Source organism: Sinohyriopsis cumingii, chromosome 5, assembly GCF_028554795.1.
Source record: "Sinohyriopsis cumingii isolate HCF-2022 chromosome 5, ASM2855479v2, whole genome shotgun sequence".
Lineage (NCBI taxonomy): Eukaryota > Metazoa > Mollusca > Bivalvia > Unionida > Unionidae > Sinohyriopsis > Sinohyriopsis cumingii.
In genome coordinates this window covers 28,806,194-28,832,272 of record NC_142965.1, presented here as the reverse complement: position 1 = coordinate 28,832,272, position 26,079 = coordinate 28,806,194, and the positions used below count along the sequence as shown (strand labels likewise).

Here is a 26,079-nt window from a genome sequence, read left to right as displayed (position 1 = left end):
CACACACACATGCTCACTCACTCTCTTTGTCTGTCTGACTGTCTGTCTTTATCACTCTCTCTCTCTCTCTCTCTCTCTCTCTCTCTCATACACACACACATACACGTACACACAAGTGAGATTCGTTTACAGCAAAGCTTTCAAATTTCAAAATATTTACTTTGTTGTAGCGTTATTAAAAAATGCATATTATACCTTCTCGCATACCCAAATTCGACTTGCATAATAGTTAATGACTTGAAACTTAATGTATAAATGTATGTATATAGATACAACTATATAAAACTTTAAGAGCATTAAGGCATGACGATTTGATTTCTTTTCATCATCAAAAGTAGGTTACTTACTGCTGAGACAATTCGAATAATGTACTTTTTTATAGAAGGCGATGACGTATAATGTAGTAAGTATAGTGATGTAGTGTCTGCATTGTTTTGTTATTCCACAGACAATAATATTCCGGTGTTTGAATTTCCGAATAAAGTTTCAAGAAATATCTTTATCCAAGTATTCTGTCTGAGCACTTAAATATTTCCAGGTTAAAGAATTGATCTTTTAGAATCAAAACAATTTGAATTTAAAAAAATTGTAACTCCAAAATGGTCACAAACAAACACTGTAAAAGCCCAACTGAGATTATTTCTCAATAGACAAAGGTTACACGGTAACTTGAGACGCAAAACAGATTCCCGGATGAGGGTCAACACTCCAGAATTTCGAGAACAGCGTAGAAGTATTTACGTCTAAATTCACGTAGTACCAGCCAGCCTCGATTTCACTATTATCATTCACAAATTAAGAATGAATTAAGAAAAAAAAAGAAGTTGTTTACTTGATTCTCAATCAAGGCCAGGAACTAGGTCAGCATAAGGATACGAAGGTCTATTTTTAGGTGTTTTCGACAAAAGAGTCAGGTCAAACTAATTTCTGGAAAATATCAAGTTCCTAATAAACAAAATTACATTAATTAACATGTAATGAAATAAAAATAAAGAGATTTTAAAACTTAAAGACAATTAAATTAAATAAAATATAAATTAAATCAAATCTACATAACATTCTCAAAAGGATCATACAACGTTTGCTGATCTAATGATAGGGTTCGAGCCCGCGCCCTTTCGGTCGCAAATCCGGTACGTTAAACACGGTTTTAGACTCGTATAGTTGCCCTCTACGATATACAGGAGATCGTATTAAGATTATTATACATCTCTCAGTGAATAACTTGGTTGGAGGCATATGGCGACGAATGGGGTGGGGTGGATGGGTGTCATGACCGGACTAATTCATTCTTACTGCCTTTGCTAACGTTCTGCTGTGTCCCAAACGTATCTCGTTCGTGTGTATGTATTTTTGCGGGAGTGAGTGTGTTTTCCATTAATATCAGCAGGTGGGAATATAAGCAAAAATGAAATTGCTTCCGTGTTATACCTTATTGTATGACACAAAGATCCCCTCTGTCGTTTGCATAATAGTGTATTAAGGTGTCTATCAACCTGTCGTAATACATACATACATACATACATACATACATACATACATACATACATACATACATACATACATACACACACATACATACATACATACATGCATATATGTACATACATACATACATACATACATACATACATACATACATACATACATACATACATACATACTGTATGCTAATGATTATTGATCGCTTTTTGGTCTTTTTAAAACGTTATAATTCTTTAAACGTGGTTGAGAGCAGCAATCGGTGTGAAAGCTACAACTGATGCCTCTGTAAAACTGAAGCAGCTACTTGCGTCAAAAGAAGCACTGTACTTAATACACACAGAGGTAGGTAAAGCAAGACTCGTCTTTTGCAGCCAAAGACGCAAATATTTTTTGTTCCTCTAGCAGCGCAGACTCGCTATTAATAGCCCATTCGTCTCTATCTTAGTGCGCCTTAACGGAGTAGCTGCCCACTAACACTCGTTACCTTAGCCAGGAGATCGTTGTTTTGAACTTGGTACAGTGGAAGTGCACTAGGCAGAACTATTTCTTTTTCTAGATTTAGAAGTCTTAGAAATGGACGCTTTGAGTTGTAAGTATGGATTTTACAATTATTTCGAGGAGATACTGTGATAATTTAATGTACTGTAAATGCATTACGATCATATCCGATTGCACGGTGCAACAGCTTGGATTTAGAAAAATGCAGTACGGTAAATACGCTGGACCGTGTTGAACCTTTTACGGAAGTGAAGAAATATCTTAATTAGCCAGTAAACACCTCATCAATTTGTATGCTTTGTGATTAAGACTGTTTTCAAACATTAGATACAGGGATATAGAACATGCTATATGGGTAAGTAAAACTCATTTGTATTACTCGATTTATTGTTTAGCTGGAATAATAATGGTAAATTAATGTTCTCACAGACTACTGTTGATGAACACAAGCCAGACCTCATCCTGCCTGTATGTAACAAGAAAATTTTAAGAAACCCTACACAGTTTTTGTTTTATACTGGTGCAGGTTTTTCATAAATTACATCATTATATCAGAAATTCGTGATTAGAAATGAACTACCTAACACTTAAAAGTGATATGCAGGCATTGCGAGCTGGTTAATTGTTTAAATGAATTCTTGTAGGGTTCGTTTTATATATTTTGGCTATTTTTGTCTTCTTGTTACTGTTTGCTTAGTTTTAAACAAAAGACATCCTTATTCACAAAGCCCATTTTGTAGTGCGAAGCGTGTGCACAGCTTGTAAGTTAGAACTACTGAATATTATTCATACGCATGTATCTACCGTCTCAGCTGTTACTAAGTCGCTAATTGTTAGCTAGATAATGGAAGTTGTTAGTAGCGTATGACTGAATTGTGTTCCTCTTCCTTTGTGGAGGCAAAAAAAATATATTATATCTCAGGAAAACCACTTTTACAAGAATTCAGTTACCATACCCGGCAGATGATTTGAAACTACATAAAGATCGCAACATAACAAGAACAAGAGTTTATGAATACAAGTATCATATAAAAAAAAGTATGTGGAATGCACGACAATGCCATAAACTAATGCCCAAGGTTAGAGTAGAAACTTTTCATCGTCAATGACATAAACTAATACCCAAGGTTAGAGTAGAAACTACTCATCGTTAATGACATAAACTAATGCCCAAGGTTAGAGTAGAAACTACTCATCGTTAATGATATAAACTAATACCCAAGGTTAGAATAGAAACTACTCATCGTTAATGACATGAACTAATGCCGGAGGTTAGAGTAGAAACTACTCATCGTTAATGATATAAACTAATGCCGGAGGTTAGAGTAGAAACTACTCATCGTTAATGATATAAACTAATACCCAAGGTTAAAATAGAAACTACTCATCGTTAATGACATGAACTAATGCCGGAGGTTAGAGTAGAAACTACTCATCGTTAATGATATAAACTAATGCCGGAGGTTAGAATAGAAACTACTCATCGTTAATGATATAAACTAATACCGGAGGTTAGAGTAGAAACTACTCATCGTTAATGACATAAACTAATGCTCAATGTTAGAGTAGAAACTTCTCATCGTCAATGACATAAGCTAATGCTCAATGTTAGAGTAGAAACTACTCATAGTCAAAGACAGAAACTTGTGCGCAAGGTTAGAGTATAAACTACTGACCGTTAATGACAAAATAATGCCCAAGGTTAGAGCAGAAACTGCTCATCGTTCATCATTTACTCCTGGAAATACTTTAGACTTATTGAGAATTTAAGATGTTTCGTCTGACCGTTTCTTTTAGGCAAAAAGTATATTTCACTTGTATAAAGAATGGTTTCGAATGAACTAACTTACCTTAAAAACAGCAACGACTATACGCAATCCTATCTCTCGGTAAATTGTTTTATTTATTTGTAAGCTGCTTGAGTAAAAACTTGACAAGGCTTCCTGTCATTCTACATTATTTCTGAACTGGAATGTATAGTATTGGACCTACCTTTGACCGATTGATTGAGCTGTACTCTAGACTGGAAGAAAAAAAAGTTTATTGGTATCATGCATCATCATCCAGAAGTTAGCCATGGTGATGTCTGATTTGATTATTTTGATGGTTTTAACGGCTCTTTTAACACAGTATTTGCTATATCATGTAAAGGAAAGGGAAGCTAAGTGCCGTTTCTAACGACTCACCGAGGCAGTCGACTCAGTCTGGTCCGAGGGGATGTTGAACCTATGCTCTTTAGATTACAAATCCCAACCTCTTGCAACTAAGGTACAACGGTTGCCAGGCAAACTATTGCTTTGACGCCAACCAGATTAATATGCCTACAGTGAACGACTAACTGGTTGCTGCTGTCCGTTTTACTGTACGTCCTCGTCAAGCTTGTCAGCACAGTTAGACTCGAAACGTTTGATCGTATGGAGGGAGAGTGCGGCCATAATTATATGCATGTAGCTTAATTATATTTATTTTAGTTTTATATGTTGTATATTCTATCCTGCATTAGACTGTTTGGATTTCTATGTGTGTTAGATGCACATTTTAGATTGCATCTTTACATATGCCAATATTTTTTTTTTCTTCTGAATTTATATATACGATATTACAATACTGACGTTTCGTGTCTTCAGGTTCCATAAGAGTGATATTATGTGCAGTTTTCATTGTATACACGTTACCATTCTTAGGCTAATCGTGTCTTTCCACCTCTAAGATTTCTTTTTGAATTTACATATTTCATTTTAAAAGACACTGTTAAGAAGTACGAAGGTAAACGTTCACATGCTGAAAGTTAGAATGTAGCGTAATGAAAGTTACAAGCTGGCTGTTAACATGACGCAAGATGCAATCGATTAATGTCCTATTATGACAACAGAAGCATCCTGATAACTGAATGAAAATAGTGACGCTAATCAGGTACAGTGCACTTCCTAATCATGGAGGATAAACCACAGATCCGGCCTGCCGTGTATTGACTGCTACGTAGTAATTTTGTTAAATAATAATACATTATTGATGCTTTCTTCTTTCAGAGTACTTTTTTTTTCATTTTTTAAAAAAATGAATGTTCTTTCAGCAAGTGAAGAAATGAGAAGAAACCGCTATTCCACATCACCGTTCACTATTTGTTAACGCTTTTCTCAGTCTTCCAATTGATAATCCTCTCTCTCTCTCTCTCTCTCTCTCTCTCTCTCTCACACACACACACACACACACACACACACACGTTTTTATAAGGCGCTCGCCTACATAGGTCATTGATATCACGCCTCTGTCTGCGAGGGTTCAAGTCCTTGGGCTTGGCCAGCGGGGGTATACGAGTAAGCTTGCCAGTAGCTTCCCGTGGGTCTTTGGTTCTTTCTCGTGTTCTTCCTCAACCAGATATACTGGCAGCCATTTGCTGAAAAATGGCATTAAGCCAAGCAAGAATAACAGATAGTTGCCTTACGCCATGCACGTAAATGAAATGAAGGACACATATTAGTAGGAGAGTCTGAAATGAATGGCCAGCATGATAGCAGTACTGATTTTTTAAAAAAAACATTTGACACATTGTTTGGTCAGAAACGTACGATATATATATATATATATATATATATATATATATATATATATATATATATATATATATATATATATATATATATATATATATATATATATATATAAATAAGCCTGTGCTTGCATTGCCAAATAGCCATTAACTTCCTGTACTCACAATACTCTACGTCATCCATTTCAATCAAACAATTTGTCGAATTTCCATGGGACTGATTACGTGAAAAACTTCACAAAAGAGCATCATATGAAAGTGTTGTTACTTTTCTAATTAAAAAAAGCATTTCGGAAATATTTATGACAAAAATGTTTAATCGGTTTATGAAACTAAACACTTAGCATTGTTCAGATAACTTTCATCGTTTGTTCACAGCCTTAAAATTTGAAGAGAAAAAGTAAACCCTACTTCTTACTCAGTAGTACGATAATCATATGAAATTTAGTATCGTTTAATATTTAGCAAAACGTTTGTTTTGAAAATGAACTTCTAGAATCATTGATTTGTTAACGAAGTTGCATTTGATAAATTCAGCACCTCATAAAATCTTTACATTAACAAAACAGTGTTTAAGCGAGTACTGTTTCGGTCCTAATTATATCATAACACTGGTGAGTTCTATAAACAAACACCACCAAACACACACAAATCATCCTCAACAACAAACACTATTTTTAGCTAAGTGGTTGGGTGGGTGGAGGTGGGAAAGGGAGCAAAAGACATTAGTGATGTTGCAGATAGACATAACTTCTTGTTACGAAATAGCAGTTAACCAAAACATCATTTCTGTGCTATAACTGCGGTTTATGCGATATGCATCAAAGAATACAAAAATAAATAAATGTAAGAAGTTTGGAGCTCGCCTAGGCTGTCTTTGCAACTCCATTACATCGGTATCGCATTGTATTCAATATTTCCTTATTTGCAGCCGAATATATATCGAGATACGGCAAGCTAACCAATATTTATTGGTGGAATACGAACCAGGACAGTTCTGCCTCTTCAGTGATTAATCTGACATTTCCATCTGTTGTCATAATTGTCAATACAGTAATGCCCCGCTATGACAACCGATGACATTGCTTACAATATTTCTGATTGTATTATGCTAACGTATTAGCTGTAACTTTCACCGTGCTACATTGTATTATGCTAGCGTATTAGCTGTAAAAATCTGACCGTGCTACATTGTATTATGCTAACGTATTAGCTGTAACTTTCACCGTGCTACATTGCATTATGCTAACGTATTGGCTGTAACTTTCACCGTGCTACATTGCATTATGCTAACCTATTAGCTGTAACTTTCGCCATGCTACACTGTATTATGCTAACTTATTAGTTGTAACTATCACCGTAATACACTGTATTATGCTAACGTATTAGCTGTAACTTTCACCGTAATACATTGTATTATGCTAACGTATTAGCTGTAACTTTCACCGTGCTACATTGTATTATGCTAGCGTATTAGCTGTAAATCTGACCGTGCTACGTTGTATTATGCTAACGTATTAGCTGTAACTTTCACCGTGCTACATTGCATTATGCTAACGTATTAGCTGTAACTTTCACCGTAATACATTGTATTATGCTAACGTATTAGCTGTAACTTTCAGCGTGCTAAATTTTAAGTTGTACACTTTTAGGTATTTGTAGAGTTATGGTGATTAATTTATACTCAAAATAAATTGTGAGAATGCAGCGAGGAGACTTAGTAGTGGAATAATGTAATGTGTAATGTTGACCTGTGTAATATTGAAAATATGTGCATAGAAACAGAAAATATGAAATGGTATTACTCCAATAATCTGAAGATATGAAATGGTATTACTCCAGTAATCTGAAGATATGAAATGGTATTACTCCAAAAATCTGAAGATATGAAATGGTATTACTCCAGTAATCTGAAGATATGAAATGGTATTATTCCAAAAATCTGAAGACATGAAATGGTATTTCCCCAATAATCTGGAGATGTGAAATGGTTTTACACCAATATTACACCTTCAAATTTAGAAAGAACTATTGGCAGATGTAAAGATGGAACCTTGAATGGACATCTTACACACATAGAAATTAGAAGAAAAAATATAAAATAATAGATTATACAGCATATGCTAATAGAAAAGTCATGCATAGTAATATGTCCGTAATTCCCCTCCAAATACTAGGGACAAATAACCTGATTAGATATTCATGTCACTCAAGCATATGTAGCATTTTTTTTCTCCACGTTTTGATCTTCTTGATTTGTTACAATTAAAAGCTTCTTAGCACGAGATCCCAGAAACGCTTCGACCTACAAAAACGAAAATCATTTAACATTTTTAATATATATGTATGTATATATGTGTGTGTGTGTGTGTGTGTGTGTGTGTGTGCGTGTGTGTGTGTGTGTGTGTGTGTGTGTGTATGCATGCATGACCTATATAGACTCTTGAGTTAATTTAAGGAAATGAAATGGTTGTATTTTGTTGTTTTTCAGTCTTGAACTTAGCACTGTGATATAAACTCATTTTAGTTAGATTATTTTTAAAAAGTAACAATCTTGAGTAGTCGTGTTTCCATGTATATCTAGACATACAAAATAGATTTTCGTGTCATCTAAGCACCGTTAGCCTTTTTGTTTAGCGTTTTATTAATTTATTTAACCTAGCTTTTGTTACAGCAAACACGTGTTATCATTGCTCAGTATTCTCATATCTTATACCAATGAAATCTATCTAGTACACATGTTACAACATATATTTAAATGACCACATACAAGTTTAGCTGTTATATCAGTTTTTTTCCAAACTTTTTTAAAACTGTCTTTTCAGTAAAGTGCTTTCCAGCAGATGCCTCGTAAATTAAGAAATACAATGCATGTAGATATTTTGGGAAATAACCTGATTACATGTCCATGCCTTTTCAGCATTCTTTTACTTATTAATCAGTCCCTTGCATTTTTATATACTTGGTAAGTCAAGACCATATTGGCACGATTATTAAACAATAAATAAAAACACTTGAAATGTTGTAGGCATGTTTATGCATATGTAGAGGACGTTGTCAGTATGCCAGGTCTTTTTAAGGGATTATTTCAAGGTTTACAAAATGTCCTATCTTAGTTCATATACAAGGTGAAAGAAAATGTATTTAAAATAACTTCTCCAGAGTACTTGCTGTAAATGTGAAAGTAGCAGCTTTACTTGGTCATTTGTCTCGCCTAAACAATAATGAATTACCCTGTCACATGATGTGATGAAGTCAGAAAATGGAATAGGGAGGGAGAATGTCATTACTACATTCTTATTAAGTTTTGTAATAAACGTTTAACATTTGATACGATTTTCAGGCTTGGTCTCTTTTGAATAAGCAGACCAAACCGACAAAAAATTACCTTTCCATTGACCTACGGATATGGTCCCATTCCGCTAATGCCATCGGTACACACGACAAACGGGCCGCAATAAATTAGTCTTTCCCATTAGAATACTTCAAAGAATCAACAGTTCTAGTTGAGAAATTCCATAACATTGTAAATTTAAACGAAGCAGATATAATCGAGTACTGTTAGCACTGTGGTGTTTATATTAAAATATCCGTCCCAATTAATTTTATAATGATTAAGACCCTTGATGTAATAATATAGGACGAACTTCGATTTAAAACATTACTTGCTGACTGTGTATATGAAATACCTGTTGCAGATTCCTGCCTTGCAAAATCTACAACGTAAAACATAGGAGCAAGCCAAAGTTTGACTCATTATTACGTTTGAAGAAAAAGTGTTCCGAATTGTTGAACACAAAGAAGTGTGTGATGAAAGCACCTTTATGCTCTGCACTTGAACCTTGTTGACTCCTCTTTGATGCCGTGAATACACCGTTGAACAACAGTACAGAAACACTCCCATTATTGCCAGAATAAATAATATAACGTGATGGGCTAAAAATGTTCTTTTTAACTGTTCAATCAGTTTTCATACGTTTCAAAATCAATTTGCATCAATTATATTTTCGATCTGGAGTCTTCTATATAAAAAAACAACATTTACGTAGCTCCTTAATAATAGTTCGCATTGTGTCGTGAATACTCTTTTCATGTGAAAGCTTTCCACGTGAAAACCTTTCATAAATCGCCAACTACAGTCTTAACTTGTATTATGTACTCACCAAATTATTTGTGTTTGTGTTATTTGGATTTTTAACGTAGCTTTAACAATTTTTCAGTCACATCGCTACGGTGTCTGCAGTGTGGCAGTTTAAAGTGATGTCTAGCACTGGGGCATCATGCCACAGACACGTGGCATGATGTCCCACCCAGTCACATTATCCTCACACCAGACCGACCAGTCCTTACACTAACCTCCTAATGCTGAGCGCCAAGCGAGGTATCTGTTAGTACCATTTTTAAAAGTCTTTGGTATTACTCGGTCTGGGTTCGAACCGTGTCTTCAATTTTTTTTAATAGAAAAATTGGTATTGTGCTCTGCATATTGAATAAGACCATATGTATAATAATAATTAATCAGGCCATATGCATAATACTAATTAATTAGGCCATATGCATAATAATAATTAATCAGAATAATACGATAACAACATGTCTATATCCCTTACAAGTAACGAGGAAAGACTAATGAATAATGAGGGTTAATTTACGGGGGAATTTAGATAGACACGATGCTTACAAACACGGACAATAAACTTCCTAACATTTAAAGATTGATTTCAGACTGGAATACTTAATTTTTTCTTAGATAATTGACCAAGCTTGGAGCCTCATTGGACGCGGGTTGTAATACTTATGTCATTTGTTTGTATTCCAACACAAAAAGATCTGAGGTAATTTCGAAAGTTGCTTAACGAAAGTACGTTTATCATTTCAACACATTTTTTAAAGCATTTGTTGGAGAAATTCTTGATTACACATTTGTTATGCAAATAAATCGGTATAAAATAATTGAAATCGAAATTGTCGTAGGAATTTCAGTCTAGACGTCTACTAAAGAGGATCCCGTCTTCTGTTAGTGAATTCAGTTTGAAATGATGCTGCTTTTGCATCACTTGAGTTATCAGATGACATATATGTGCATATCAATCCTGAATCTGAGTCAACGCTATTAATGAAAGTTCTAAAAGCAAAGCGTGGATATTTTGCAGTCAAACATCTAAACCAAATATCCCGATGTGTTAACTTATTCCATGTATATGCAGCATATTTTATTACCAGACTGTCTTTCAATTTCATGGTTCTCTACATCTGGAAGCCTCTTCCAATGGGGTTGCATTTGTATATTGCAGCAGCTAGAATGGGCTTCATGCTCCAAATGATCGGAATGAAGTTCTTGCGTTTTACCAGTTCTACCTCCAGCTCTTTATGTATGGAGGGAAATCAGCGCCATAATTTCATGTATATATTTTCTATTATTATACGATCCATATTCTAATTTGCATTTTCCCCTACTTATGTTTTCTATTAATGCAAAATAAATATTCTGAATTGTTGTATTTAAATCTGAATTCGTTATATTGTAATAGCTAATACTAAAATTTCAGGACCTCAAATTTCACTTGAGTTATACGATGTGCATATTTTATATTCTACACAAGTTAATATACTATTGGACAATGCAAATATCGGTCGTAACCATTTGAACAACAAAAAGGAAGTGAAGTATCTAATTTCGCTTGAAGTCAAATAATCATCTTTATGTTCGCTTTGTAAAATTTTCAAAATTATCAATAGGAAGAAATTATAATAAGCAATGAAGCCACTGGATAAATTATTGCATTTGAAAATTATTTTAAAATGTGAAAAACTCTACCATTGAAAAGATTTCATATCTTTTGTTTTGTAGCGTTTCCCATATATCTTTCAGTAAAGCTTTCACACGTTATCTCATTGAATGTTCTGTAAGCAACAGGTATGTTTAATTACTATTTGTACTGTTCAGTTGCTGGTGACTGGCGAATTTCTTCGTTACTGTAAGAAATATGTTTGGTACATTCCAAAATCCTATTTTCTATGTTAACAATGTCCATTTATCAATGAGAAAATATTTATATTTAAATGAAAAGGCTGGTTTTGTAGTAATGACTTTGATCCACTTTTTAAACACATTGAAGATGCACAATTTAAAAAACAGGTATTACCAATTCTGTGGATTGGGCAGGTCGTTTCAAAGAGGTGATATATGTTGTCATCAATGATTACACTCAGCACATAAAAGAAAGACTTGATATAAATGAACATCTTACCAGTTGTTAAGAAATTATTTCAAAACGAAAAGTCAATCATTCTGTTTTGTAAAACTTGCTTTTATGGTAAGACGAGTAATATAAAATTTCAAAGCAAGGTAACACCAAGACCTTATTAGCATCTAATACAAAAGCAGACCAGACTGGAATGGACTGAGTTGCTAGAAACAGTATGTTTTGCAAAGAATGCGACACATTCAAATGGGTACGTCCTGCTAACAAAACCCAACTAAATATCTGTCAGAATCTGCGATTGCACAAGTCTCTGAGTCCATTGAGATGTAAATAATAAACATGTATGAGCCATTTGGTGAGTGGACCGCTCCGGTGGCCGAGTAGTTAGAGCGTCCGCCTCGGATGCGGGAGGTCGTGGGTTCGATCCCCGGCCGAGTCATACCAAAGACTTATTGTTAGGACTGGTCAGCCTGGTGTCAGGATAATATAACTGGGTGGGACATCATGCTAAATCACACACACACACACACACACACACACACACTATTAAAAAAGAGATTGTTTAAAAAATCTTGGCGTAATTTTATTATTTAAAAAAATAAAAACATCGTCAGGACATATACAAAACATAACTTCATATAGACAACTATATTATGTAGATTTGTTTTGTTTATATTGTAATTTTTTGTTAAAATGTAAGAATATAAAATCTATTTTTCACTGTTTAGACATTTTTTGTTAGCAAAAAGCACTTGAAGCAGGGAAAATAGATTTATTGGACATAGTTGCATATATCCTGATTAGGTTTTGAGGCCATTATACGAAATTTGACATTTAACATACATTTATTTTTAATGTTAAGACATTAACAATAAATACATAAATCTAGTTAGACAAATGAAATATGACATACATGTGTTGTGTTGTTTTGTTTTGTATCTACATATCATTTCTTTGGAGTTTCGTGGCTTTAACGCAATATTTAAAAATACCCCCACCCCACCCACCCCACACACTTTTGACAGTCAACAGTTATTCGGACTTAGACTATATCGGTTTGCAGTCCTGTTCAAACACAAATCTTGTTTGGTGGATTTGTTTTATTTATTTTTTTGTTGGGTATTTTGTTTGTACCCTAGATTTTAGTCATTTAACTCTTTTGTCGGATACATATCAAAACTTATCATTATTTTTTTCTGCAAAGTTTAGTAGTCGTTTTTTAAATTCTACTTTAAATTGTCCGAACTATTTGAGTATTATAAAATGAAGACTAACATCTGGACATTAAAAATCAGGACATTCTGTATCATATTCTTAGCATAATTTCATTTTGTCGCGTTCTGTCAAGTACCAGTGCCAAAGAATGACATTGATATGCGTGTGGATGAAGGCGCAAAATATGCACTTCCACTCACGTAATAATTCTTAAGTTGATAAATATTTTGAATTAAAATTTTAGTTGAAAGTAGAAATAAAAATACCGAAAATACTGCATGTATGCCTCTTTTGTAAACTACCACGTCATATGACTTAAATATTACCAATGTACATATAATCTTAAAATTCCTTAATTATTGCTTACAAACTTGTCACTGCAAATGTTGTTCACATGTCGATGTATTATTAATCTCTCCCTCTGTCGTTGAAGATTAGAACAGTATAACATTACCCTCTCTCTATACCAGGTCTCGGTATCTTCAGTCCCTCATTCATTTATTGGGAGTCTACTGCAGAATGATAACAGTATGCTCTCTCTATACCAGGTCTCAATATCTTCAGTCTTCACTCGCTTACTCAGACTCTATCGCAGTATAACAACAGTACGCACTCTCTATACCAGGTCTCAGTATCTTCATTCTTTCCTCGCTTACTCGGACTCTATCGCAGTATAACAACAGTACGCACTCTCTATACCAGGTCTCAGTATCTTCATTCTTTCCTCGCTTACTCGGACTTTATCGTAGTATAACAGCAGTACGCAATCTCTATACCAGGTCTCGATATCTTCAGTCCCTCATTCATTTATTGGGAGTATACAGCAGTATAACAACAATACGCACTCTCTATACCATGTCTCGGTATCTTCAGTCTTCCCTCGCTTACTCGGAGTCAACACCAGTATAACTACAATACGCACTCTCTATACCAGGTCTTGATATCTTCAGTCTTTCACTCTCTTACTCGGAATCAATAGCAGTATAGCAACAGTACGCACTAGCTATACCATGTTTCGGTAAATTCAGTCCATCATTCGTTTACTCGGAGTCTACAGCAGTACGTAGTCGAGACAATGGGAATAACATGCCTTGCCCAGAGATCCAAACATCACACTTGGCAGGATTCCCATGCGAAAATTGGTTATTGCCCAGAGATCCACACGTCACACTGGGCAGGACACACAAGTATTGAATACAACTGACTGTCGGGACAATGGCAATAATATGCCTTGCTATGAGACCCACACGTCACACTTGTCTGGATTCGCATCCGCAAATTGGTTATTGCGAGTTGGGCTCTGTTCAAAGAAATAAGATAAATAGCATTTTAGCATCAGACGGGGTGTCACCAAAATGACTGTATACAACATTTTTGAATTATTGTGCACGACGGATGACCAGTGGGTGATATACTGAGTTACCTCACATGACTGTCTATAAATTTTTGAATTTTTGTGCAAGGGGGTCCATGGGGTGACACCAGGAGTTACCGTACTGTGTGATACCAACCCTAGTGACGCCACAGTGGATGCAGCAAAAATTCATTATTATGCTTTATTGTAAATGAACTTCTCCCATGTAAAAAGAGAATGCCTTATTTGAAAACAAGGCCCATTACCTGTTGCAGAGTAGGGCTAATGTATAATAATAGTGTCGAGTAAGTGCTGATTCAGTATGTCCACAGTTTCACAGAGCATCGACCACTCAGATACACAAATAAAGCTAATTAGATTCAAAAGATCTTGGGATACAAATATACTTTGAAGAACTACCAATTAGAGGCGAAAAAGCCAATTGGCTGACTAGAGAACGGTCAATTAGATGTCGTTACCTATTATTAGAGTAAGAAAATTCAATATTGATTACCGAAACTCGTTTTAATTCAAGGGCACTTTTTATATTGATCATATTATTGATTTGGAATGTCGCGTATTGAAACTCTTGATATTGTATTGAACCGAAAGTTCCGAATGACACATTACTGTACTAATTGAAATAACATAACTACGTCGAGAATTGACACGTTTGATGGCATCAGATCTTTTGATGATAGTAAGAAAGGCTATACGATCTTTTCTTTTAGCTGCATGTGTTCAATGTTTATGCTTTATTTTTGTTGTATTATCCAATCACACCAAACTATTGAGACTGAAAACGGTCAAAATTAGTAGATACGCTTAAAACTTCATTAAAACAATATAGTCCGAGTTATCGAAATTCAAAATATTTTAGGCAAGACAACCAAGACAAGATCTATATATTTTAGAAACAGCACTCGTAATGACGACCAAGACAAGGTCTATGTACTTTAGAAACAGTACTCGTAATGACGACCAAGACAAAGTCTGTGTATTTTAGAAACAGCACTCGTAATGACGACCAAGACAAGGTCTATGTATTTTAGACACTGTACTCGGAATGACAGTCAAGACAAGGTCTATGCATTTTAGAAACAGTGCTCGTAATGACAATCAATGCAAGGTCTATGTATGTTAGAAACAGTACTCGTAATGACAATCAAGATAAGATCAATGTATTTTATACACAGTACTCGGAATGACAATCAAGCAAGGTCTATGTATTTTATACACAGTACTTGGAATGACAGTCATGACAAGATCTATGTATTTTAGAAACAGTACTTGTAATGACAATCAAGACAAGGTCAATGTATTTTAGAAACAGTACTCGTACGGACAATCAAGACAAGGTCTATATTTTTTGAAACAGTACTCGTAATGACAATCAAGACAATGTCCATGCAATTTAGAAACAGTAATCGTAATGATAATCAAGAAAAGGTCTATGTAATTTAGAAACAGTACTCGTAATGACAGTCAAGACAAGATCTACGTATTTTAGAAACAGTACTCGTAATGACAATCAAGACAAGATCAATGTATTTTAGAAACAGTACTCTTAATGACAAACAAGACAAGATCAATGTATTTTAGACACTGTACTTGTAATGACAGTCAAGACAAGGTCAATGTAGTTTACACACAGTACTCGTACGGCTTGGCGCGATTAATGTAATAATTATTTAATTGATATACATACTGGTTGCGATTATTGATACAAAAGTTAGATAGTCAATATTTTAGGATCACATTTGAGCATCTTGTAAAATTACTCTTTGAAGTTGAATTTAGAACTATAATTCGTTTTCAACTTCAGTCAAGGGGAGCTTGATGTGATAAACAAAACCAATAACTGTTTTCTCTGGACCAACGAGAGCACAGACGCCATCAGTTTTTCATGGCGATCGCATGTTGTAGATTTTTGTTCCAGTATCTCTTTCATAACATGTCATATTTACGGTTTTGTTATTTTTTCAATGATATTTGATAACATGAGGTGCTCACTTTGAGTCCATTTGAACACCAGTCAAGCATTCTGTCAGAACATCATTAGTTCTTCGTTGGTAATACATGTTTCATCCGTCCTATACTTTTCTTAAACAATAAAGCAGCTAACCCAACTGAATTCAATCAAATTCGTTTGTGAGAATCCCGACAAAAACTAGTTTTAATTTGTTTAAATGATGCTGAACTGCATATGGACCCCGTTATTAAATGTAAAAAAAAAAGTCTGTGAACCACTTCATTGTGACTAATTTAGTTAACCTCTACAGGGTATTTTTAGTAGCAAAATTGTTAAAGATTGTACACAGTATGCTTATCTAACATCAAAATGGCTGCCGTAATAAAGATAAACATTTGAATAATTTCTTCAGAAACATTGCTTACATTTCTTCCAATTAGAAAACTTATTCTGGGTTCAATCCTTCGAGATTTGCATAATTGATGTATATCGTCAGTAAATTACGGCCACGGTTTCCAATATCAGAAGTTCTTTGGGACGACTCCTCCAGAACTTTGGACCAGCTTGTACCAAACTCGAAAGAAATAGTCCAGCAATCATAATCTAATACACTTTAATGACATCAAATCGCCTTTCTATATGGCAACTATTGCTTAAAATCCTTTACAGTGTTTTCTTAGGAAACAAAGGCTTAATCTGCTTAGACAACATTTGATACACAGCATTTAAGCATTAAATTCTTTTAAGATGGTGTAAATTATGCAAAATTACTATGAAACTGGTCGCCCATTGAGAAAAGAAAGATACTATTAAACCTAATTTATGTAAAAGATAAACTTACATTAATTACGGCCACTGTTACTAATCTAGTACAACCAAGACATCAACGACTTCTGTGTAATAAAATAAACGACTTAATTTTAATAATGCAAGAGAGTAACATTGCAATTTGAGATTTCCTCAAAAGATATTTACTTGCTAGCTGATATCGCTAGTTCTTCAAATATTGGAGAGAAAAAAAAACTTAAAACGCCATCTCAAAAACATCTTGACCAATTTAGTTACATTCAACAAGTATAATTTGTTACAAAGACTTGCATATGTATGTAAATTATGAAAATCAACCAATCAACTATGGCCCCTGTTATTTTGAAAAAGGAGCAAGACAGCTTGAATAAACGTTTTCTTTAAAATAGTTCAGATCAAATACAGACTTTTCGCACGACGAATTTTGATCTGCCATGAAATATAACCAACCTGATTACAAATTTGCACAAATCTTTCGAACAGTTTTAATCAAATCAGATGTCGCGCTGAAATCTTCCACCAGATTACCATATAAGTCGCTACGGCAATTAACTATGGATCCGACGTCACATACGGGTATATGCAGATATATGTCAGAAAAGCAGGGACTGAACCTGATATCGAGATTCCAATTCGACATTTTGTCTACCAAGCCATAGTCTAATGACCATACGGGCGTTACACACACGTGGTTTAATAATGTAAGCAAAACACGGACTAGCTCAGAAACAGAGTACTCAGATATCAATTGACCATGTGGACTAATTCCATGTTGTACGCGTATGGATCGCTCTGATCAATAAAACTTGTACAATTCCTTGTTGTACGTGTTTGCATCTTTCGAATCGATGCAACGTGTACAATTCTTTGTTGTACGTGTTTGCATCTTTCGAATCGATACAACTTGTACAATTCTTTGTTTTATATGTATGGATCGCTCCAATCGATTCAACTTTTCCAATTCTGTATTTACGTCGCTGTAATGGTTTAAACTTGTATAATCAATGTAAAATATTCCTCCGATTTAAAAATAATTGCTGCGACCGTTTATATTTTCATTTATTTTTTGCGACTGTACATTTTATCATTTCTATGCAAGTCGCTATAAACAACATAATTTTTTACAGCATGCATGGAACAAAACGTAACAAGAAGTAAAGACATCTGATGGGTTTATATCTTTAAAAAAGTATATTAAAAAAAGAATATCACGATCAGTGAGAAACCAAAGCTCGTCACGTAAATATTATATGACAAAATACACATGCAGTTAATAAACAACTTAAGATAACAAGAAAGCAGCAACAAAACAACAACAATAAAAGAAGTAAGTGTTTGCCGGTCTTTCGGTTTTCATAACCTTTGCTAGAGGACATTTTTATTATTTCTGGAATGTCCTTCTTTGCTTCCTTGAAAATCATGTGGCCACAATACATTTCGTGACAAAAGTGAGCCCACATGCATTTGTCCAATTTTATGCTTTAATGGAGTTGACTTCAGCAGATAGTCTGTATGCTTCAATAGGAAAATGAATATGCTATTTTACGATAGAATCAGTGATACACATAAAGTCTGAAAAACCTGTGTCTGAGTTCATTCTTTGGATGTATTCCCCTTGTCTAGGCAATCGGGATAAAGCTGTATCGATGTTGTCCGCCATAGTAATATTATATATTTTTTCTTGTAGCCGGAATAGTACAAGATTTGCTAGCATGAATCGATATTTCCAGTTCTGAAGCGAGTTGAGAAATTTAAAGAAAGTAAAGGTGTCAGCATCTTTTTTTTTTAACAGTAAGAAAATGTCGGCTCTTAGTCGATGTATTATCTTGTTCAGTGTAAAACAAAATGGTATTGTCGCATCGTATAGTTATGAGAATCTTGTCAAAAAGAGTGCCATCCGATTTGTGTAGGATTGTACGTCGCACGTATATGTACAGAATTCAATCTACATCTTCGTTAAGACTGGCCGAGGAATTAATTATTTAGGTATCTATCCCCCACCCCCACCCTACCCGTTAATTAGAGTTTGCTTTACTGCGATGCAAACTGTATTGTTTGGAGACTACTATAGGTTGTTGGGAGTTTTCGTTGTAGGACGAGGCCACATATTTACAAAAAGAAACTCGAAAAAGCAGTATCGATTACAATGCTATGAAGTGAAACCCACTGAAGTAGCGCATTGACAAACTATAAGATCGAGCACAATGAATTAGAATTTGAATCGCAAACTCAATGCAAAGTAGAAAGAAATTGTCTCTAACAATGATTTCAAACTACACCGTCCAAAAATCCATACATCTATACAATGCTTTGATTCCTATAGAATAGTGGATATGTACGGGCTTCTTAGCAGCCACTTGCTGTAGGAACACGCTGCATAGTGTACATTGCCGTAATTTAAGCACACTCAGTACGGAGAAGTACAACTCAAGGTCTTACACAAATTATTAGGACCAGTATCTGTACTTCCGTCGTTCCTATTTGCCTAACTTAACTTCTTTCATGCTATACTCCTGTCCTTTCTTTTCGTTTTTTTTCTTTCTTCAAAAGCAACACAATACAAATTCTAGACCCTGCTGCAAAGAAGTTAGCTGATGTTGTAGTGTTCGACATAACACACGAAGACCCGGAGTGGCCTTCAGTTTTGAATTAGACGAAAATCATGGATTAAATCCCCCCATCTTCTAGTTCAAAATGGAAATTCTCAGATATCCAAAATTTCATGGTCTCTGTTGATACAATCATACAAGTGAAACACGTTATACTTTAAAATGGTTGTATTTTCAATAAATTGTATAGCCTTTTGTTATCACTAGCAAAGATTAATTGATGCACGTAGCCAAAAGTTGTACACTTTCATCAGCAATCCAAAATATATTTTTGGTATTTTCATCGCAATACATCAAAGTAAATGAGATTTAAAAACAACAAACAACAACAACAATCAAAGTTCGTGTAGATAATACACAAAGTGCGATGTTTTGGGCAATCTACATTAAACACGTGAAGTTTAGGGCAAATCTTAAATAGGTACGTGAAGTTGTGGGCATATTTATATTAAGTATGTGAAGTCTTTTGCAAATATGCATTAAGTACGTGCAGTTTAAAGGTGTGCATTAAAAGTACGTGAAGTTTAGAGCAAATCTGTGTTAAGTACGTTAAGTTTTGGAGAGATCTGCATTAAGTACGTGAAAATTTGTTCAAATCTGAATTAAATATGTGACGTTTAGGGCAGATCTTAATTAAGCACGTGATGTCTCGGGCAAATGTCCATTAAGTACGTGAAGTTTTGGGCAAATATTGTTCCCTTCTAACGTACTTTCTTTCAAAAATTATACTTCACAAAAGTGAAAGTTCCTGTTTCTTGGAAACGGATTTCTGGTTCTGAATTCTCATTTTAGACAAGTTTAACTTCAGTACCCAATGCACTGCCCTCTATATTTTTTTTTTTTTTTAATAGAGTCATGCGGATTCATGAAAAATCTGAGAGATCTGATATTTTTGGCATACTGAGGTTAATGACCTACTGGGAAGCCTGATGTTAATGACATACTGGGAACCCTGAAGTTAATGACATACTGAGAAACCTGACGTTATTGGCATACTGAGAAACCCGAAGTTATTGACATACTGAGAAACCCGAAGTTACTGACATACTGAGAAACCTGAAGTTATTGACATACTAAGAAAACTGAAGTTATTGACATACTGGGAATCCTGAATTTATCAACATACTGCGAAATCTGAAGTTATTGACATATTGAGAAACCCGAAGTTATTGACATACTGAGAAACCTGAAGTTATTGACATACTGAGAATCCTGAATTTATCAACATACTGCGAAATCTGAAGTTATTGACATATTGAGAAACCCGAAGTTATTAACATACTGGGAAACTTAAAGTTATTGACATACTGAGAAACCCTAAGCTATTGACATACTGGAAAACCTGAAGTTATTGACGTACTGGAAAACCTTACGTTAATGACACACTGGGAAACCTGAGGTTACTGACATTCTGGTAAACCTATAAAAAAAGAATAGTAAAATTGTTTGGTTTCCAGAAAGCAAATGCTAACACTTTATATATGGGTGCCGTTTACCCTCAGACCTGGGTTCAAATCTTTGTAGAGTACGAATTAAAAATTATCTGACCTGTATGATAGTATTATTTGCATTAAAATATTAATTCTGCCTACTATTAACAAGCATTCTTCTATAGAATCCACGGATAGCACTCTCCCTTTTGTCTGGTGTATATTTATATTTCTCTATAATTAATTCTATATAGCTTGATTTCTTTCATAGGAATCAGGAATGACTGTGTAGATACCTGAGAATCAATTACTAGGTCGTCATGTGAGTGTGTCTGCTACACACGAGTGCATATAACACCGACTGAGTAACATCATTTTTTGGTGATGCCTGTTTAGTCGTGAGGGAATATGGGCGCGTGTGTGCAGGCAAGGCGATGGGTGCCGTTTGCCCGCGGACCTGGGTTCAAATCTCAGTAGAGTACGAATTGAAAATTCTCTAACCTGTATGATACTATTATTTATATTAAAATGTTAATTCTGCCTACTAGTATCAAGCATTCTTCTATAGAAATCCAGGGATAGCACTTTCCCTTCTGTCTGGTGCATATTTATAATTCTCTCTCTCTCTCCATTATCGTGTTTTATGCACTCAAGTACATACACGTATAAATTGTAACATAGGTCTCTTATATAATGATATTCAGGAATAGGCTCCTTTCTTACCTAAAAACTACGTTCCGGCTTAAATTCCTTCTTTTGTATACCCATAGATTGTTAACATAAATGTGATACGCTATCGTCTTTACGACTCAAAGACGACTTATTATATGTTAAAAAGTGCGTAATCAATACATTTAACAAACAGACGTTCATCTGATTTCCAGTGACGTTTATATAAATGACTTATTTGAATAAATACGCATGTTATACGCGAAAATGAACAGAGAAGCTTGAAAGAGCATATATACTTGCTGTTTATCCAACGTTTACTAATGCAATAGATTTTGCTGAACTAACATCACTACACACTAACAGATAAAGAGAGATACAAACACCGAACTGAACATGGAAAGCAAGGCGGGACACATTAATATGCTATCACTCTGGATTACAGACTGACATGTGTGTAGAAGGGTTGCATGGCAGGCAGGTACAATAGCGACGGACTGGTAAGTGTGTAGAAGGGTTGCATGTCAGGGAAGTACCATAGAGACGGACTGGCAAGTATGTAGAAGGGTTGCATGGCAGGCAAGTACCATAGAGACGGACTGGCAAGTGTGTAGAAGGGCTGCGTGGCAGGCAAGTACCATACAGACGGACTGGCAAGTGTGTAGAAGGGCTGCGTGGTAAGCAGGTACCATGATGTTCAATAAAATTGATTATTATTTTTGCCTACACCTTTCCAGTAGAAACTTCTTACATATGAATATCCTTCCATCTTCCCGGACCACCTTCATGTCATCACACGTGGACGTCATACTGACCACTGCAAAGTTTAACAACTTTTCTGTTGCTTAACCTTTTTCTTACATCTCGTTTAATATTCTCTTTTGCTAAATCATTCTCAATTTCATTCATTTTTTGTCAGCCTACATTTATTTCCAAAGTCGTTAGATAATTTATATACGATTTACCTATTTAATTATATTGTATGTTACTGTCCCTTTTGTTGCTAGTCAGTCGCAAGCAAATGTATTACCTCTTCCATATCCATAGTAGTTAAATGCCCTTTCGAAAACCTGTAGTAACTTACTGTTAGAGTTGAGTTTAATACCGCATAATAAATAGACATAACGTTGTTAGTTTTGCTCGGCATTTGTACTATAAAATTCCATGAAATGTAATCATAACCGTGCAATTAACTAATCTAAAAATTAGTTTGTTAATTTCTTAATACCTGGGGGGGGGGGATATATTAGTAGGACTAAGGTCGTAGAATTTTCTGCTTTGGGATTTTTAGATTCTTGTTAACTCTTTCCTATTTGTTTGCGAGGTTCAACTCTACGCGGATCTATTTTTATAATTTGCAAAGTTGCCTTCACAGATGATTTGTACCTTTCATTTTCCTCGTTATACTTTCTTCACCTTCGATGTATTTTACAACGATGATTTTCAAGTTACTTCAAGTTATTTGTAACTTAAATAGTATCTACCATTACAGACTTTCTAACTTGATTTGCAAGAATTTTGTTCGCTTCTCTATCTAAAATAAATGTGCTTGAAAGTTATCACGCTCGCACTTACCATGCCAATATCCAAAACTAAAAGATAAAGAACCACTAGTCTCTAATTCTGTTTATTGTTAAGTAGTCTTCTGTCAACTCTTCGTTTAAAGTTATCAATTGAATGACACGTGCATATTGAAGATGTTATCCTACTATTATTAAGCCTGACAAAGACTGTGATATTTTAGGTGATCTTGCATTTACAAAAAGCATACAATGTTTTCTCTTTTTGTTTTAAATCAGTTTTATCCAACTCCATGTCACTTATTTCCTTGTATTTGTAGGCTTCTGTCATTCCATCGTCACGTATAGCGGTGACATCAATATTTTGTTTAGATCTTTACATTCTGTAAGACTTAATTCCTTTCCAAATTTGATTTGATTAATCTAAATTAATGTAAAATATCAGAGGAGGGGCAGTTATAGCTACGCAATTCAAAAACCTACTTCTGCACTTCCTAAAGAATCAGGTCCTCCTGGTGATCCTCTTCAAATACCAACTTCTGTTCAATCTGATTAAAATGAGATCTCCACTGTTATACATGAAGATCTGACAGCGACCGCTTAGGGGTCATGTTCTGGTAACTTATGTTATTACCATAATCCCTAATTTTATCAACCAATCAATTGAAGTCTTATATCTTCGCGTTTGTAGACTGCGCAGAGTGGATGAAGAGCATGAATGTTTACTGAACGATTTAATTTACTCTCAGATTTTTGAAAGCTGCATTTCCATTGGCTGAATCAAAGGTCACCAGAACATAACCCTTAAGAAGTCGTTGTCAGATCTTCACGTAGGACAGCGGAGATCTAACTTTATTCAGACTGCACTTCTCTTTCTTCTGCGTATAAATTACCACAAGTTGTGAACTAAATCTCCAAAAGCACCAGCAGCTCAACATTCATTTATTGGAGCATTTAAAAATGATTTTAGGTCAAGTAAATACGAGTATGAGAATAACCTTACTTTAAACTTAAACGAAACATTGTAATATGAGGAAATTCGTAATCCTGATATTTGAATTTCTGTGATTCGTAACTCCCACTGCAAGTATTGTTTGTATCATTTACCATATTCAGCATCCAAGGCTGACACCTCTTTCTGCGTGGGTTCGAGTCTCAGGTTCGGCCAATGTGGGTATGTGAGAAAACTTGCCAGTAGCTTCTCGTAGATCGGTGGTTCTTTCTGGGGTTTTCCCCGGTTCTTCTTCCACCATTCATACTAGCCGCCATGTATAGCATATGTTATGCTGAGAAATGGCGTTAAACCCTACAACAACAATAACAACGGACTAAGTTTCTATTTCTAGTGGTCAAAGGCCAAAAGTGCTTATGAAATATAATATTCTCCATCATTTGTCTCATATTCTCCATCATCCGTCGTCTGTCATGTGACGTTTGATGTCCGACGTCAGTCAGGGCTGTTATCAGAATGTTCTTAATGTCACCCCTGCTAAACTAATAGAAGAACTGCCGTGAAATTGTATATGCACACACATTCATTCCATGGTTTTAGTTGGATTCAAATAAAAGTATTTCTGCTTAGACTTCCAGTATGAGCGCCACAGCAGCCACCTGCTCCTCCCGAATTTATGGTTATATCAACATGACATATTATGCCAAACTGATCATAAATGAAAATGTTGACGATCTGAAGTGTAACGTAATCACCACGGCAGCCGTCTTGAAAATCTTGTCATCAGGTTACCTTCGACACTGGATTTTCCAAAAATGGTTTCTCTCGATAAACCAATATGGCCGCAACAGCTTCCAGTTTTAAAATATTGTTATTACCATTTCCTCTTAATCGATGGTCATATCCAGGTGTGGTTTTCACTGACCGATATCCTATGGTATATACTTACTCCTAAAAGAAAACGGTTGTAACTTGACATCGGATACGGTCGCCACGGCATCCATATTGAAAATCTTCATATAGCATCTCCTCTTGAACGGAAACTTATATTTCGACATAGTTTTCATCGAAAGACGTTTTATGATCTCTAGTTGCTGCTAAATGAAATGGTGACCATCAAACGTCAAATATGCTGTCACAATGAACATATTGAAATATTGTCATACATTCTCCTGAATGTGTGTTCATATTGTCATGGTGTTTTCCATGTCTTCTAATGGTATCTAGTTGGTTTTCAACGTTTTTACATCATTTATAGCTACCACTGTGATTAATTTTAAAATCCTATCGCTCACGAATATTAAACAATGGTTTCAATGCACAGCAGTGAAAATGAAGAACCATTATTATCATTATCATAAGTTATTATATACTCCTTTTTGTCTCTGCTAGCTTTATATTATCAGAATCGTGCAGCATTATACGATACTGAGCACCTTGATATTGCACGCACGTGAACGGCACGTATGCCTAAAAATAGTATAGTGTAATAAGAACAAATTTGTAAACAAGCTGTCTACACTAATATAGTACGCCTTACGTTTCATTTATTAGACTTGTTTGTGAATAAACCAAATAGCTGTTTTGTCCTTTTGAAAGCACAGATGATAAAGTTAACAATGTGGACGAGGTTAATGTGTCACAAAAATGAAGCATTCAATCAAACAATTGAAGGAACGTAATATCTGCAATGTCCACAACAAACGCGAGAGTCGCAGTATTGAATATACCATTCTGATCATTTAAACAGTTATTGAGGAGAAATGTTCGTAACTTTTCTCCTTACTGCACTCAAAATGAAACGAACGTGAT

General features: G+C 35.0%; 1 protein-coding gene across 4 annotated transcripts in view; it reads left to right on the top strand.

Annotated features, from left to right (window-relative positions):
• The first annotated feature begins 1,936 nt into the window (after nt 1–1,936).
• Nucleotides 1,937–26,079, top strand: part of LOC149798858 (acetylcholinesterase-like) — a 78,868-nt gene continuing 54,725 nt past the window's right edge. For 2 of the 4 annotated variants that reach the window (XM_089957767.1, XM_089957765.1), the window contains exon 1: nt 2,082–2,338. The gene's annotated coding sequence lies outside the window, so the exon portion shown is untranslated. The other 2 variants (XM_089957764.1, XM_089957766.1) reach the window with 2 other exon arrangements.